Source organism: Asterias amurensis, chromosome 16, assembly GCF_032118995.1.
Source record: "Asterias amurensis chromosome 16, ASM3211899v1".
Lineage (NCBI taxonomy): Eukaryota > Metazoa > Echinodermata > Asteroidea > Forcipulatida > Asteriidae > Asterias > Asterias amurensis.
Window position 1 is genome coordinate 408844 of NC_092663.1, and position 17375 is coordinate 426218.

The 17375-nt window shown below is 36.4% G+C and overlaps 2 long non-coding RNA genes across 3 annotated transcripts; one reads left to right on the forward strand and one right to left on the reverse strand.

Annotated features, from left to right (window-relative positions):
- Positions 1-1146: 1146 nt before the first annotated feature.
- Positions 1147-9171, reverse strand: LOC139949086 (uncharacterized). Its single transcript, XR_011787517.1, has 3 exons — positions 9146-9171; positions 2815-2873; positions 1147-2180 (listed from the first exon to the last, which is right to left on the reverse strand). It is a non-coding gene; the product is annotated as an uncharacterized lncRNA (long non-coding RNA).
- LOC139949085 (uncharacterized) lies at positions 6545-16079 on the forward strand. 2 transcript variants are annotated; one of them, XR_011787516.1, is made up of 7 exons: positions 6546-6758; positions 9330-9414; positions 10449-10995; positions 11443-11605; positions 12167-13044; positions 13440-13724; positions 13855-16079. It is a non-coding gene; the product is annotated as an uncharacterized lncRNA (long non-coding RNA). The 2 variants fall into 2 exon arrangements; XR_011787515.1 differs by having other exon boundaries at positions 6545-6758; positions 10449-11605.
- The last annotated feature ends 1296 nt before the right edge of the window (positions 16080-17375 follow it).

The window sequence follows — 17375 nt, forward strand, 5'->3', positions numbered from 1 at the left end:
ACTGATTTGGTACAAATTATTGCTATACCCTTTACTGTTCATCCCCCAAGTTTCATGACTAGTAATTATACTAGTTAGCATGACTAATTGTCACTAGAGTTTTCATTTCAGGATTTATTCATTGAAATAACCCATTATTGTGCAAGCATGATGCTAAACTGGTAGGAATTTTGTGGATTCCCACAGAAACTTATCTGTTTGCGTTTTAACTTTGGCATTTTCACAGAGATATAAATCTCTTTGCATTGGTTTGCATACAGCACTCTACACGCACATCTTGTAATGGGGTGTTTCCACATGTATTTATTTAAACTATTAAAATATTATCCAGAGGTCATTGGTTCAAATCCTGCTCTAGACACTCTTCTTTGTTCAACCCCAAATCCTAAAACAATAAATGATGAATGATGATGAAAACAATAACTCATCTAAGAAGTTTTAAAGAGGAATTTAAAACTACATTGACATTGAAGAAGTTTTCTATGTATGGCTTTAGCCAGACACCTTAGGTTTTGTGTTTAGTCAAAACAGCAATCCCCACAAAATAGCTTGACTTCAACTTTGATTTTGTGGAGCATATTATAAGTCAACAATACAAAAAGTTATGTAAGTCTAGGTCTTAAGAAAAACATGGCTGTTTATTTTGGTTGAGATACTAAATGAGAGTACAAAAAAACCATAATCCATCTGCAACTCTATCCGTTCCCTTTACAAAATTGTTTACTAAAGGTACTCCAAAACTAACTCCCATCTGCCTAATAAATAGTCATGTATCCTGTTACAATGGGAACTGATTGCTCCAAAAGGTGATAACAGAAAAAAGCTGGGATAGTGAGTGTCACAAGAAATTGAATGCGCTATGATGGTTTATATTGTTGTAATTGTGAACAATATTCAATTCCAACAACCTTGCCTCAACTTGGATCAATGAGTCTCAATATTATTAGTTCAGGTAAGATTGTTCTAAGTTGATACACATACACAGATGTTTGCAGCAACTCATAGAGGGCAAATGCTCTGTTAAACTACTAAAATCAGCAGCTTAAGTTAGTAGTCACCTGTCAACATTTTCTTTTCACTGAGGGGTTCAATTCTTTACCTCCAAGTAAACCAAGCAAAAGTTTGCAATATATTTTGGTCCTCCATCTTAAACAAGTCCTTAAAGAAACTCACCCATTACCCAGATGGTAGAACACTGGCTGTAAGAAACATGTTAATAGACAAACTTGCACAAACACATAAATAGTTTACAAAAATCATTCAACTCTCTCACCTACGAAATTTAATATTGGTGTCAGTAAAGTACAACAAACATAATTGTTGCATAAATTACCAGCAGTTACCAAAGGAAAAGACTGTTGCACTGAAGGTTTGAGAGAATATTAAAATCTTTTTATTTTGACCCTGTGATTTCTAATGAATCGAAAGCAATCAACTGACTTGGTTCCAATATCATCGGGGAACAATATATAAGGAATACATCCTATATAGGATTTGAGGCATTGCATGGTGAGGTATCAATGTATATTTGTTTTGCGGTAACAGTAACACCATGTGTGTTTCTACTTGCCAGGTAGAGTTTGTTCTTGGAGAACTGTCTCGCTTTATCCTACTGCCGCGGAGAAGATAATTGGAAGACTTCTCAGTTCTGAAAAGAACTGTCCTGCTCTGAACTATTACCAGGGCGGATGGTATAGAAAATAGACTTGGAGTACTACTTAAGCTTATAGGATCATAATTAACTGTACTGCCGCAGAGTCAGTTTTGAATTGGTCTCAATGTTTCGATCTAGCTTGCTCTAGTCATCGTCTGAATACATCCTTTGTTATCGATTAAAAGAATGACAGATTTAAGTGAGTTTTAACAGCTTCATTTTATTTCATTAAACAAAAGATGTGCAAGGTTCTTAATTTGTATAAATATCACATGAAATGGGAATCACTTGTTTGAGAATTTCCGTCCACTTCAACAATAGATTTGTCCGACCTTTGCCAATATTTTCACTGTTATGACTGCATTGACAAACAAAGCACACATTAGATTGTGAACTGACCTGCTCAGATTGATATTGAAGGTTGATGTCACATCAGGAAAGTCCCTGATGACATCATACAGAGCCTACAGTCATTTGACATCACTTAGTGGTTAAGTTGCTTTCTCCCAGTTGATCATCAGGTTCACTGAATAAAACAGATACACAAATTATGACTGTTGTCAATTACATGTGATTTTTGGGGTTCAGGGGTCGAAATTAATGGTGGCCCGCTGGCCCCACACCAGTGAAAATTTCTCCCCGCCAACGATGACACAAACAACGCTAGCACAGTGAGAAATTGAACAATTTTCCTCAAAATCACCGGACCCTTCCATTGGATAAGGCATCGGGATCTGGGCCGGACTGCAAAAAGAAAAACCATTATGACTGCTGTCACATTATTATCTATCACGCGCCTTAACTCGCAATCGTGGGCTAAATGATGGAGGTTTATAAGAAGAGGCCGCTGTGTCAGCCAGTGGCTGTCAGGGCGACTAAAAGCCACGATCAAAGACTTGGAACCAAGTCTGCGAGTACATATCTGTTGTGTGCAAAAGTACTGCTGCTGCTGCTGGTATCCAGCAAACACCAAACAAAAAAACATTAAATTGTGGAGAAACCAGTTTCCTCGCAGTCACACACCCCTGGTCAACCCTAACCCTAACTCTAACCAGTACCCTAGCCCATGCTACAACTGAAATGTGGGAGCAAATACCAACATAGTAACATCCTCTTTAAGTAATTGTTTTAATGATGAGGGGTGTTGTAGATAGACCTACCTTAGAGTGGGTTATCCTGATAACTTAGACTTAGAGTACATCTACCAGTCAGTCCATCCCTGTAGAAATCAAAGAGTGCAGATCTTGTGTCTCTTGCTTTGCCAGTCAATTTATGTGAGTTTCTGTTGCGTAGCAGTCCATTCCTTGAGATCGTCCTTTCCCACAAATGATCGTCTGATATTTCTTGTACAAGATGTTGGACAAGAATTGAAGTGGATAATGTTCTCACATCTGAGCACAAATAGAAATAAAGTAGTTTTTAGTAAACAGACAATTCCACACTTGTATTTATTGTAAAAAGAGTAAAGTGCCCGGGGTATATTCAAACAGTACACTGAGTCGAAGGACCAATAAATCACACCAAACAAGCAACAATTAAGTCACTTCTCCATAGTGTTGACTTGTCAAATTCTCAGAGCCTTTTAAAACTATTTTTCCAAAAATATATCTTTAATGGTTTGGAAGTAAATATTGGCCCTTCGCTTGTAGGGACAAAGTAGCAAATGTTGGCACACCCTCAAGAGCTTTGATAGAAGTCACAGAAAATGAAATGTGTAAATACAAAGTCATGATAACACCGGTCCAGTACACATTCATTATTTTCAACTGTAGAAGGACACCCTTACCTTCTAAGTTTGAGCCCCTCCCCTTCCCAAAACAGACATCCCAAATGCAAGCAAGGTCTTGCAACCATCCCCCAATCCTCACCCTACTCCCAGATTATTGTTTTTATTGAAGGGATGATATGGTTGGTGATCACTCTTAAAATCAATGGCAATAAAAACCTTTGGTTTGAAGCCCAAAGCATTGTTTGATGTAAAAAAGATAACAGTTTGCAAGCTGTTAAATGTAAATCTTGTTTAGGGATTATTCTTCCTGTGTGAACATAATTCATTCAAAACCATGACTACTTTTTGAAATGAAATTTTCAAAAGTTTGTGGTTTTTTAGCATGCAAGAGACTAAAACAGGAGAAAAGTTCAAAAGCCAAAAGTAAGCTTTGCCTTTGAGTAACCTTGACACAAAAATAAGACACATTTCCATACACAGCCCCCTTTTCTTGACATGAGAAATATCTCATTTGATTAAATAAGACAACATTTTAATGAATGAAAAAGTGGTTGCCGGAAACAGACATTTTCCCCAAATTGTGTGTTTTTCCAGTGCTTTTGTTATAATCCCCTCGACACCCAAAAATACACACCCTCCCCCAAAAAAAATTGTGTATGATTACTATACACCTCTTACACCACTAGTTCGCCTCATAAATCAGTCCAATCCACTCTGTATTCTTGGCCCCAGCAACATTGAAATAAAAATCTGTGAGTTTTTTGGGTTGCCCTTAAAGAGTTCAGGTACTTTTTTGAAATGTCCACATTTACATTAAACTTTACAGGGTTTGAAGATAATTGTCAGAGTATTATCTTAACCCCCCCCCCCCTCTTTGTATAATAGAAGAGTCTGCAAAACTTTTTGGTAAGCCCAGTAGTTAAGTAGTCCATTGTGTAGCCCAGTAGCTCAGTAGTTCTTTGAAACTAAATAACCACCCATTATAAGTTTCTAAGAAAACCACAAGGTATGCAGCATGCAGGTTTTTTTTTTAACTTATAGATTTGAATTGCTTAGTCAGCAAATTTTATTTTTGGGTTGTCATGCTTGAGAAAGAAATCACTTTATAAAGGGAAGTTTCAAATTCACAATAGTTGCTAGGGTCTGGCATTGACAACAGTTGTGCACTAGTAAATCAAGTTGGAGTATAGTAAGAGTGACAGCGGGAAAGTGGGCAGATGATTTTCAATTGATCATGCCTCTAGAATGTTGTCATATCGGGTGTAGCATACAGCTACAGCAGACATAATTTTGAGCAGCAACATTTTTAAAGACATTACTATTGCAACTGTCTATATGTTGAAGGCATTACCGAGTTGTATCATCTAAGTGAGAAGTTCTTCAGGGCCAGTGTTGCCGCTGTACAGTATACTCCATGATGTGGAAATGGTAAGTTATATTATCTTTAATCCATGGTTTCACAGTTTTGAACTAAGACAAAAGCATTCATTGTACTATTAAAGACAAAGAGCAGATTGTGTGATTTAAATGGAAGAGTTGTTTAATAGAACTGGCTTGTAAGTATTATAGAATTATGGAAAAGTTTTTGTATGGGCCACCACTTTTTCTTGTTGTAAAAATTAGTGGAATGTTTATCGTACTTCAAGAAAATAGTGCCTGATTTTCATCAATATTTCGGGGTTTATCAAGGTTGAATTACTCCTGGCCCAAACAATTCTGAATACTAAAGGAATAATTTTCAGTTAAACTTGGTTTTGGGTGAGAAGTATCACTAAAATCATGTGAATGAAATCTGTTCCCTGGTGTTGAAGCAGAGTCAATGCACGGCTGGGCACATGTGTAGCTGACTAGCCCCCGGTAGGCCTGGGCAAATTATTCGAAAATCCGGTTAATGGCGAATAGGTTTTCCTATCCGTAACCGCGAATGCCTTTTTTTTCTTAACCTGATATCCACATAGGGCGCGAATAGCTATTTATAAACCGGATAGTTCAGTAATTACAATCAAGTTACCGGATATTCTTTAATATCCGAATATCCGCGGACATCGGGCGACAACTGACATGAATGTTTTGTCTGAATCCTAATGAAACTTCTATTAAGACAGCATAAAACATCATAAATTAAGTATTTAACTATGCTCACCTCCGTGAAGAGTTAAAACAATGACATTTCTGACGTAATTTGTTCAAAGATTACACAAGTTTTCCTTCATGTAGAGTCAATCACGATAAAAAAAAGCAAATCGCCATCTTTAATTTAGATTCGGTCATTTTTATGAATGAACCGAGTGACACTGTCTAAAACTAATACCAATCCGTCCATAAGATCTCATTCACAAACGAACACCGCCCTCTAGCGGAAAAAAAATGTTTTTAAAATATTTTTTAAACAAGTTTTTTTATTTTAATATCACACTCTAGCGGCAAAAAAACTATTCAAATATCTGGTTAATTTTGGATAGTTGGCCAGCGGTATCCGAATAACAAAATTTCACTATTCGTCCAGCACTAAACTATTGTGAAGACATGACTGAATTTGATACTACAAATGTTTGTAAAGAAGCGATTGTAAATGGTAATGTGCACAGACTTGCAAATAAGAATACCCTGAAACTGAGTTTAAATGTCTAGTTTATTTCTTTTTGTTGCAAGAAAAAACAGTGTAGAGTAATAGACACACATGTTCGGTTATTAGGCAACCTAGTCAGTAAAACAAAAAAATATTCTGAAAATTACGATAGAAGAAAGCTTCCCTTAAAACATTACTTGATAATAAGGTGCTTGTCAGAATTGCACCCCCCCCCTCCCCCGCCCATTCTAATGTATGGTGTTTATTTTGCAGGAGCAAATATACTAATGAATATGTATGTTTAAGTTTACATGGGCAGATCCACTAATGAATATGCATTTTTCTCCCCAAAGGTTGTGAACTCTTGTTATTATGCTAATTTCATAACTTGGTTTATGAATAGAAGTGCGTAGGTCAGTGCCTTCACTTTCCTTTGTACTTGTTTGGTCACACAGGTTGGTGTGAATAATTATGTATTGTTGTGCATTGAAGGATTGAGCTACTTTGCATGAAGTCATGGTATGCAAGATTTTAGGGAGTGGCAGTAGTCTCACATAGGTTCTTATGGAAGAAGGATCATGAAAGTTTGAGTGAGAGAAAGATAGAGAGAATTTGATTGGGTATTTGGTAGTGCCTATATCTCAACAGTGTCGCGCTACAATTATAAGTTTTGAGGTTGTTGTTTTACTGCCATTTTAATGCTAAATCAGAAACAGATTATTCAGGCTGTTATTTTAAGCAATTGGTTGGCAGAGATTTGAGGCGGCAGAGATCGGCAGTACAAGTTTGGAAACAAGGAGAAAATCGTAAGTTGAAAATTTGCTTATTGTTTTTGAGGATATTGATTCTAACTAAGCAGAATTCTTGAATTAAATTGTTTCTGAAAAAGTGTATTTCATGCTGTATTAATGGAGCATTGGATTTGAATATCTTTGTATTTTGAAAGAAGAAATTAGACAAAGAAATGATTTGAGAAGTGCATGTTTATTATCAAAATGAAGGAGAGCATCAGGCATGCAACTGCCCGTAGCAAAAAAAAACACATTTTTGTTTTCAAAGGGACAACACGAGGCAGCCGAAACACCACAGGACATGATACCCACATGGTACCCTAGAAAATGTTGCAGTTTATTACACTCTTAGGTGCATTTCTAGCATGTACTAGGCTTATTTGACATGATGAACACTGTTAATGCTAGGCATACATTAGGCTAATAAAAAAATAATTCTAAAAAAAAAAAACAGAAAAAAAAGGGGGGTTTTACTTTTTTTTTTACGTTTAAAAAAACCTAAAACGCGGAATTCCGCGGAAGCGTGCAAGAGTTGCATGCCTGGAGCATCAGGCATTATTGTATTTGTTTAAATAACTATTTTATAGATGGCCATTATGTTGATGTGGAAATCTAATGAAAATTTAGTTTTTTTACCAAGAAAAATTATCTTGAAGCAGCAAATCCGTCGGCTGCCATCTTGCTTTTTTTAACATGGATTAGTCTTGGCCCCAGAGAAGATGTCAATGCAATGATTGGTACTTTTTTGTGAAGGATGTGGTTAAGCCCAGACTTATTAACAGTAAACACTTCTAGGCCTCATTTAATACAGCACAAAAAATGAGTTGTTGGCAAGTAGTAGGACTGAAAATGACGTCTACTCTCTAAGCATGCAAAGGTATATTCAACTCATTTTATTTTTATCGACACAGGGTTGTATCCTCCTACCAGTTTTCACGCTATTATGCCTTCTTTTTGAATTGGGAAAAAAATAATGATGCCACATATCAACTAGGCCTGGGCGAATTATTTGAATATCCGGTTAATGGCGAATAGGTTTCCCTATCCGTAACCGCGAATGCCTTTTTTTTCTTAACCGAATATCCGCATAGGGCGCGAATACATATTTACAAACAGGATAATTCTGTAATTACAGCCGAGTAACCGGATATTCTTTAACTATCCGAATATCCGCGGATGTTGGGCGACAACTGATATGAATGTTTTGTCTGAATCATTATGAAACTTCTATTAAGACAGCATTAAACAGCATAAATTAAGTATTTAACTATACTCACCTCCGTGAAGAGTTAAAACAATGACATTTCTGACGTAATTTGTTCAAAGATTACAAAAGTTTTCCTTCACGTAGAGTCAATCATGATCAAAAGAAAAGGCAAATTGCCATCTTTAAATTAGATCGCCATCTTTAAAATAATTTTTTTTTTCAAATAGCGCCATCTAGTGGCGAAAAAAAACTATTCGAATATCTGGTTAATTTCGGATAGTTGGTTAGTTGGTGTATGACTCTATAGCCAGCAGTTGTCTTCGTTTTATTCAAAATATTTTTAATGACATTTTAAAAATAACCATAGTAATTTGCAAAAAATAACAAAAATTAATAATTTAATAAAAAGTGTGAATAATTATTGGCTTTCCAATTTGTTTTTTATTTATTTTTTCCCTTTTTTTCCTTAAAATTAAAAAAAAGCGTATAAATAAACAGTGGTAATTGAATCAACAAGCTGATGTTTAAATTTTAAAATTAACATTGATACGAGGTTTAAAAAATAAAAATTTCCAAAAATAATAGAAAATGATACAAAAATACAAGGCACATGGCTTCTTGAAGCCTCTGTATTTTTTCAGAATGCTCAGCAAAATATTCAGTCACAGGATTGATCATCATGAATTGTGAATTGAAATAGTGTTTGATGAACTTTTTGAGTGGGCAAATATTTTTAAATGGCCTCAACATATTATGACATATTTTAGAAATGCCTAAATTACCAAACCTTTTGCATTTACAAGTTTCTAAGTTTTTGTCAAGGGAGAGGAGAATCTTTGCTTGGCAAATAAAACCACAATGTTTGTTATATAGGGACTGTTTACATCGCGCACGGAGAGGTAAAAGATTTGCCACGATTTTAGGCCAGGGACACCGCCGCGCAAACAGAACCTAGTCCTACGATACTCATCAGCACACCACCACCGGTAGCGGGCGCATGTCTTTTTTTGTGCCAGGCAGCCATGCTTGCAAAGAATGTTTCAGAAATGGAAAGTTTTTACTTTTGCAGCTAACTTTCAAGGATAAAACCTGTCACAATTACAGCTTAAATACAGAATGTCCGAGTTTGTTATGTTTTCATGCAATATAAACTGATATAAATATCTATAAATTACAAAGAAAAAAATGTGCCCACCTTTCCGGATTTAAGGATTTAGTCGCCATCTTAAAAGGGCCTGGGCCTCGGTGCGCAGGCGCCTTGTGACGTATACTGCGTGACGTCACTGGTTGGAACCATTCAACCATGGAGGAAGAATTTTGGAACAAACTTGGCCTAAACTTAGTGATGCATTTATAGAATGATTCTCCATAATATACAGGTGATGTCTCAAGAAATCATCTGGCTATACCCGAGGGAAGACCTTTGAGGGAGGTGTCTTATGGTTTGAGGATGCAAGTTTCCAGGTTAGATATAAGTTAAGAAAGTTAAATGCATCATTTTCTTTCTCCATGATTCAACAGCCACTTGTTATAGGCCTATCGTTTGCTCCAAAACTAGGCTATGCAATTTCCAAGTCTTCTTATGACTCTTGAAATTAAAAGTGGAACTTGGCAATAATTGTACCCTAGCAGCGAAATTCGCCCAATGCTATTGATAATATCAATGTGAGCAAAGAAAAAAACAAATCTTTGGTAAAGTTCTCCAAATCCAACAGTACAGTGCTCCAATCCAATTTAACCTAGCCCCACTTTGTGTGGCCGAGGAGGATTTAGCTATCCTTAGCCACACAATCCAACCCATCTTGCCTCTCTCAGGGCCCAATAATTATTTATAAAAAGCTGCTGAGCCAAAAACAAATTGCTTTACAGAATTTGATGTTACAAGAAGAAACTCTTTCTGTGTTGAAGATTCCCAGGAGGATTAGCTATACTAATAACTTGGTTACAGTCTAACCAATTGCTTCTCCAGTCAGTGACCAACATCACAAAGCTGCTAAACACAAAGTAATTGCTTAAACAGAAAGAGGTTACCAGCAAAATTCCATATCACATTGTTGTGACTGGTTAATGGGAGGAAGTCAACCTGCTGAGTGATAAGTGGTTTATTGGTCATACTGTGGTAAGACCAATGTTTACATATTATTTGGAGTAGAGCATGATAGCACTGTGTAATACTAATAACACCCATGAGGCCATAGAGTTTGGGAAACTGAGGTATTGAAGGTGGGGGCCTAGTGAGTTTTGTGAATGATAACAACAGGAAATCTGGAAGTGTAAATGCACCAAAAATCCATTCCATGACAAACACTTTATATGCAACTTTTAAACAGCATTCCCATGCAAACATTCTCATTCAAGTACTTCTTTAAGCACTTGGTGCTGGCCCATCAGGGCTGCTTAACTCTCTTACCACTGGAGCTACCTTTATTTACTGTGATTGTTGTTGCCAAACATGTTTCACAACTTAGAGAATGTTATCTTTGTTTCCCAACATGCAGTGACCGAGATTGAGAACCTGGGATGGAGTCCTTCTCATCTACATGCTCTCTCATGACAGACCCTGCAACCACTGTAATCCCGTGGTATTACGACTATCCTTAAGGTATATTATTATCACCATTTATTCACTCTAACATCAAACCTGCACCAAACTGCATGATTAACAAGCTCACTCCCATCTACACCATCACTTTAAAATCTACTAAGCTCATTTCCATGCTTGCATGTTACAACTTAACAATCAGGGTTTCGTTAAAAAATAGAAAAAACGTACCCCATCTATAACTCCACACCATCCGTTATCAGTCAATTGTCATGTAACAACCACTCACACCATTTATATGCACCTGAAATATAAACTAAATAGAATCATTCTGTTTGGAAGAGAATTTTCTGAATGCATGTATTTTCTGTCTTTTATTTACTGCAATGGTGAAATGCGGAACCAACTGTCATTGGAAAGCGTGATACGGAGTCCAATGGAAACTGGAAAGTCAAGACCTTGGTTGAAGGTGTCTTATGGTCTCCGAGGATGCAAGTTTCCAGGTAAGATGACTTAAGAAAGTAAAATACAGTATTAGTCATTTCAGTCATAAAAAAGGTGCTTTTGAAAACTTCATGTGGCTTATTTTGAATGCCCCAAAAAACTAGCAATAAAACCATGCAGTCAATCCTTGACAAAACATGAACATTTCTTTCTTTCCTCTGGAATGTGTTCATCAAAGTTTAATTCAAAAGTATTTTATGATTTGCTAAATGCAAACAAACCAGTTGATGAGAAATATTTGACTCTCTATAAATTCAGAGAAAGAAACACTAACAACAAACAATATGATCGAAATATTGAAATATTCATAAAATATATAAATATTCACCTGAAATATTCATAAACTAAATGGAATAATGTTATTTGGAAGTGCATTTTCTGAATGTATCTATTTTTTGTCTTTTATTTACTACAATGGTGAAATGCGGAACAAACTGCCTGTGAAGTAGGGAGTCCAACAGAATGTGCACATCCCAATCCAGGCCCTGATGACATCAATGGCGTCTGCGTTCGTGCTGGTGACATCTATCTGCTGGCTTCATAGAGAAGTGTTCCTGTCTCCTTGTTTGATGAGAACATGCATTGCAGTCTAATGGATCAACAACAGATGTAATAATGGCAACTTTATTGTTTGTTAAAACAAACAAAACTAAAACAGTTTTTACCCATGTAATAACATAACTTAAAGGATTTTCATAAAATTTACACGGTCTGATGATGATGATGATGATAGTAGAAAACATCCCGTAAAGTGTTTATGTCTGAAATTTCATATTTGATGGGAAATAAATAGTCTGAATTCGTGTTTTGAGTCTATTGCTCAGTGAGCGTTTTATTCATTTTTGTTTTGGCATCAGTGCAATGCAAATTTTGTAGTTGATTTTCTTTATTCACTCGTGACCCAGATGGTCAATCGATCTCAATCCTCTACGGGTTTGTCAGTTTATGTAAATGGTGGATTACAAGTGCTTATACTGCCAGCAACTGTTTTGTTAGCAAAAACCAATTCTGTAATTAAAAGGATTGTGCAGAAAGTTTGTTGAGTCAATATTTTTTCATCAATCGATGTCTTTGAGATGACATAAATAGTTCAAACTTGTTGTTGAAAAGCAGCGACTGAACTCAATTTGTGAACTAACTTAGTGATGCAATTGTTGAATGATTCTCCAGATACAGGTGATGTCCAAGGAATCATCCAAAGGGCAGGCTTCATGGAAGACCTTGGTTGAAGGTGTCTTATGGTCTCTGAGGATGCAAGTTTTCAGGTAAGATGACTTAAGAAAGTAAAATGTAGTGTTAGTGTTCTCGCTAGTGACGTCTATCTGCCGATGATGAGGGGCCTAGATGATGACAACTGGATGCCTGGCTTCATAGAGAAACGCTCTGTCTCCCTGGGTGATGAGAAAATGTATTGCAGTCTAACAGATCAAGTTTCCAGGTAAGATGATACAGTATTAGTCATTTTTTTTCTGTAATATTAAGTAATAAAAAGTGCTTTTTAAAACTTCAAGTGGCTTATTTTGAATGCCCAAACAAAACTAGTTCCAATAAAACCATCAATCCATAACAAAACATGAACTACCTTTTTTTCCCTCTGGAATGTGATCACCATAGTTTACTGGAAATTTCACAAGTTTTTGTATGGTGTGTTAAATGCAAACAAACCAGTACATGAGTGACATTTTTCTCTCTAAAAATTCCAAGAATGAAACACTAACAAATACTGATCGAAAACTCTTATATGCACCTGAAGTATTCCCAAACTAAATGGAATAATTCTGTTTGGAAGTACATTTTCTGAATATATCTTTTCTTTGTCTTTTATTTACTGCAATGGTGTAATGCGGAAACAACTGCCTGTGAAGTACGGAGTCCAATGGAAACTGCACATCCCAATTGAGGTCTATAACTACATCAATGGCATCTGTGTATGGGCTGGTGACGTCTATCTGCCAACGATGAGGGGCCAAAGATGACGGCAGCTGGAGGGTTCCTGTCTCCCTGGTAGATGAGAAGATATGTTGGAGTCTAACAGATCAAGTTTCCAGGTAAGATGACTCCTTAAGAATGTAGAACACGGTATTAGTCATTTATGTCTGTAAACAGTTTTATTACTATTATTGTGTTAATATCCCTTTTTTTTTAAAATCTTTTTGATCCTCTCCATTTTTTGAGGTTTTAAGGAAACAAATATTTAATAAAATTAATATTAAGTAACAAAAGTGCTTTTGTGGCTTATTTTGAAAATGAAAACAAACATGAACATTTTGTTGTTTCCTGTGCAATGTGATCACCAAACTGGAATGTGATCACCAAACAAATGAGTTGATGAGAACAACTTTACTCTCTAAAAATTCAGAGAAAAAAACCCTAACAAATAATAATCACAAAAGTCAAACCCAGATTTAATGCTCATGACATATTCCCGAACTAACATTCTTAGATCAGCTGAAGGACACAGCACACAACAAGAAACAACTGAGCTTAAGATGCTGATGCTGGACAGAGCGTGGAAGGCAACCATCTGAGGTTCCTGAGATGGCGTCGGCTGAAGACAACCTCTTGCTCAACTACTACTTACATACAGGTGATTGTGATGACTACTTTTCTGCCATCCTGTCAACATGGACCATGAAGATGTGACATCACAACACAAAGAGAGATACGTCATGGCTTGAGGAGATATACATCAAGTTTTTCTACACCTACTTATGCAGGATCCTTGAAGGTACAATCTCTTTTAGCTAAGCTAGATTTGCAATTTAAGAAATCCATTAAAGTGCAGAAAATAAACTTTGCTTATACACACAAATTTAACTTCTAAATCTTTTTTCTTTTCCATTTTGTTCATATTACAGGAGTGAAACAACTAAGAGTTGGTTACGTCAAGATGCTGAGCCACATTATGCAGCACCAATAAAACTGTTGCTTCAACACCGTCTTTGTAAAGGAGGACTGTTTCTTCATGATGACTGCCCTCATCTATCCACCAGCTTCGACTGTTACTAAGGATGTACTTTGACCAATGAGTAGACTTTCCAAGAGCATGAACAACATTGAACAAATCTTCCAATGGATCTTGATATTACAGCATGATCATCCAGATTCATCTGCAGATTGAACTCACTAACACAATGTTTTCTTATTGTGGAACAATGACTTGAATATTAGTATTGTTTGAAGCTTGGCATGGTGTGGATAAATAGGAAGAAACTATAAGTATTATAGTAAACTTGTGTGTACAACAATGTGTAAATCTCGTTTGTGTTAGTGTTGACTCTGAAAAGAGCCTGTGTGGTTTCGACATTTCGAACAGTAGACTCTGCTTGTCTTCAGGAGAAAGCTGGACTAGTAGTCGTGGTGGAGTTTAAGTAGCACTGGAGGGGATGCACAATTGGGCAGAAGGATCCTAGCTGTTCTTGACCTGTGATGCCAGTGAGTTGGAGTGTGAATTGTTGTGGTGGGCTGCTGCTGAAAGGGTTTGCTTGAGTATGGGTGATCAGATGTCGTTGATGAAAAACCTGATGTCTTGTGGAACTGTGTGTCGTGCTTGTATCTCGATGGCGTCCCTGACTCTGCATCGGTGCAGAACTGACTCGTGCGATGAGCTTGGCTTCCATTTGTTTCCAATTTTGTTTGTGTGAATATTTGATGACGGCTGATTTGTCATGGCTTGATGTTCCTTGATTCTCGTGGATGTGAATGCAGCAGGTCTCTGTGTCGTCACATTCACAGGGAATGCGATAAACAACAGCTTTGGCGTGAGTGTCTTGCTGGTCGTTGAGTGTGTGAAGTGATGTTTGGATCTTGTTTGTTCTGGAAAGGTCATGACTTGAGCTTGGCTGAAGGTTCGTTGGAGTTTGTGAGATGCATGGCTGATGTAGGTTGATGGTAGCCTTGAACTGCGGACTTTTGTCTTGTGTGATGAGGAATGGCTTGGGCTGGCTGCAGAAACTGAAGGTCTTTTAGTCATTGAGTTGTAGTGATGTCTTGATGTGATGAAGTTCCTGTTTCAAGCTGCCTAGGTCAAATTACTTGTAATGATCGTACTTGATCATTACAATTTTGTAGACAGAATACATAATAACTTGTAATGATATAATCCCTTACAAGTTAATGTATTCACATAAAAGATCGCATGTTTGTAATGAGGTACTTTCATTACACTCATGCAATTATAACATACTTGCAATAAAGTACCTTATTGCAAGTATGTCAAAGTTTCAAGTGCTTAATGAACTAGTGCATTACAAGAATGAAACAAGTTAAGTAAATTTGTAATGCAATTGCTCATTACAATTATGAAACAACTTAAGGTTAGAGGTAACTCATTATAAATATAAAGACAAGCTTGTCAGGAAGTGTATATGATTGGTTTAACATTACAAACTATTAAAATAAAGTTTAGTTTTACTATTACTTAATTTGAATATTGTATTAAACATGAATGGTAACTTTTATTGTGTGTCACTGTCCTTCAGTTATTTCATCCAAACAATATTATTAGTGTCCATGGGGTACCCCCCACATGGTGGCCACCATGGGTTTTTTATTAGTTATTATTTAAGGAAATGTATACGTGACACACATTTGGTTCAGTAACTCTTAGAGGTTTTTATGTCATGACATTGATGTTTATTGACGGTAATTGAGCGCTCATTAATCAGCTAATTAATTACAATGGTCATGGCATCGTATGAATATTGAGGGTATTTGAGCCCTCATTAATATGCTAATTATTTACAATGGCCATGGCATTATCCGTTGTTTATTGAGTGAATCTGAGTCCTCATTAATATGCTAATAAATAACAATGGCTGTGACATTAGGTTTATTAAATTATTCAATAAATAAACTTCATATTGAATATTGCTTATTTCTAATTTATCTATTTCCAAAAACTCATGATTGTAACTTACTATTTATGATGTATTCTTTTTGTAGAGGCCAGACCCTGTACAAGCCTAGGCTTTCTGTCTGCAACCTCCCCATACTATTATAAAGTTATATAATTAGTTTTTCCCTTAAATTGACCATTTACACATGATATGGACAAAAATAAACCTGAAACCTGAAAAATAAAGCTAGTTGGTCCATAAATAAGTGTGTGTCTTGGAGGTTGCTGTCACAACACAGTTTTTGTATCGTAAAAGAAATAGAAAAAAAAAAAATTCTTCCCAAATTAAATATTCTTCTAAAATAAAATACATACAACCACATCTACTCAGCTCTTATAGCATCCATAGGAAGAAAGAAAAGCCATACAAAAATAAATTGTTCATATTTCTGATTATTATATGCGCAAAACTCCATAGTGACTGCACTCACTGAGCCACGATTGCCATTCAAAAACTATAGGGGGCGCTTTCCAGGGTTGCTGCTGCCGGCCCTCACCTTTGATAATGCCAACGGTATATTATAATCTTGCGACTTCTGCACCTACGGCCATTGGTTGCTGCAGCAATGTTGAAAGTCAATCGAACATGGTCTAAATAGATTGTAAAGGAGTGGAAATTTCATTGGATGGTCCAGTTACTGAATAGAAGTTGCTTTTCTCTTTTGAATATGATAATTACAGGTTTTATCTTTGAGTAGCTATTTTGTATCCATAATTTTTGTGCAATCATCTGGACTAATCATTTGAAGCGGGAACTTAGCTATAAACATTATGCGAGACATAACCTAGGAAAGTTTACCCAAACTAGGGGGCAAGTTGTTAAACTTTGTGGCGATTACAAAGGGAAGTTTACCTAGGCTAGGGAGCAAGTTGTTAAACTTTGTGGCTGTAAGGGAGCAAGTTGTTAAACTTTGTGGCTGTAACATGCAAAGTATATTTACACTTTCGTACACAACAATTATTACATGTAAATAATAGCAATTGAAATTGTTTGTCAGACTTCTTTCTCAAATCTTCACAGATGATCTTGTATCTTCTTATTTTCACCAAGTTTGCAACAGCAAAAAGAAGTTATTCTTGGTAAGGGGCTGCAAGAAGACATATACTAAAGATGGAACTCGGGGGGGAACTGAAGATATGAATTGGAATTCCTCTTAAAACAGTCTAGATTGTATGGTGGAGGGACACATGCACCAGGCAAGGAGTTCCAAATAGATGCAGTACGTAGAATAAAGCTGTTGGAGTGACTCATATCAGCAAAGTAGCAAGAGCGAAAGCTTGGTTTCATGCTCACTCACCGCGATAGAACCAGGCTGGTCACATCGGAAAAACATTTGAAGAATAAATGGAGGCTGGGTACAGACCTACCACGGGAAAGAGGTTGTAACATTGATCCCAACCCCTCAACCTTTTGCAAAGCTCTTGCATTCTCCAGCCGGCAAACAGATTTAAAACAAAGATAGAAAACATACTCATATATGT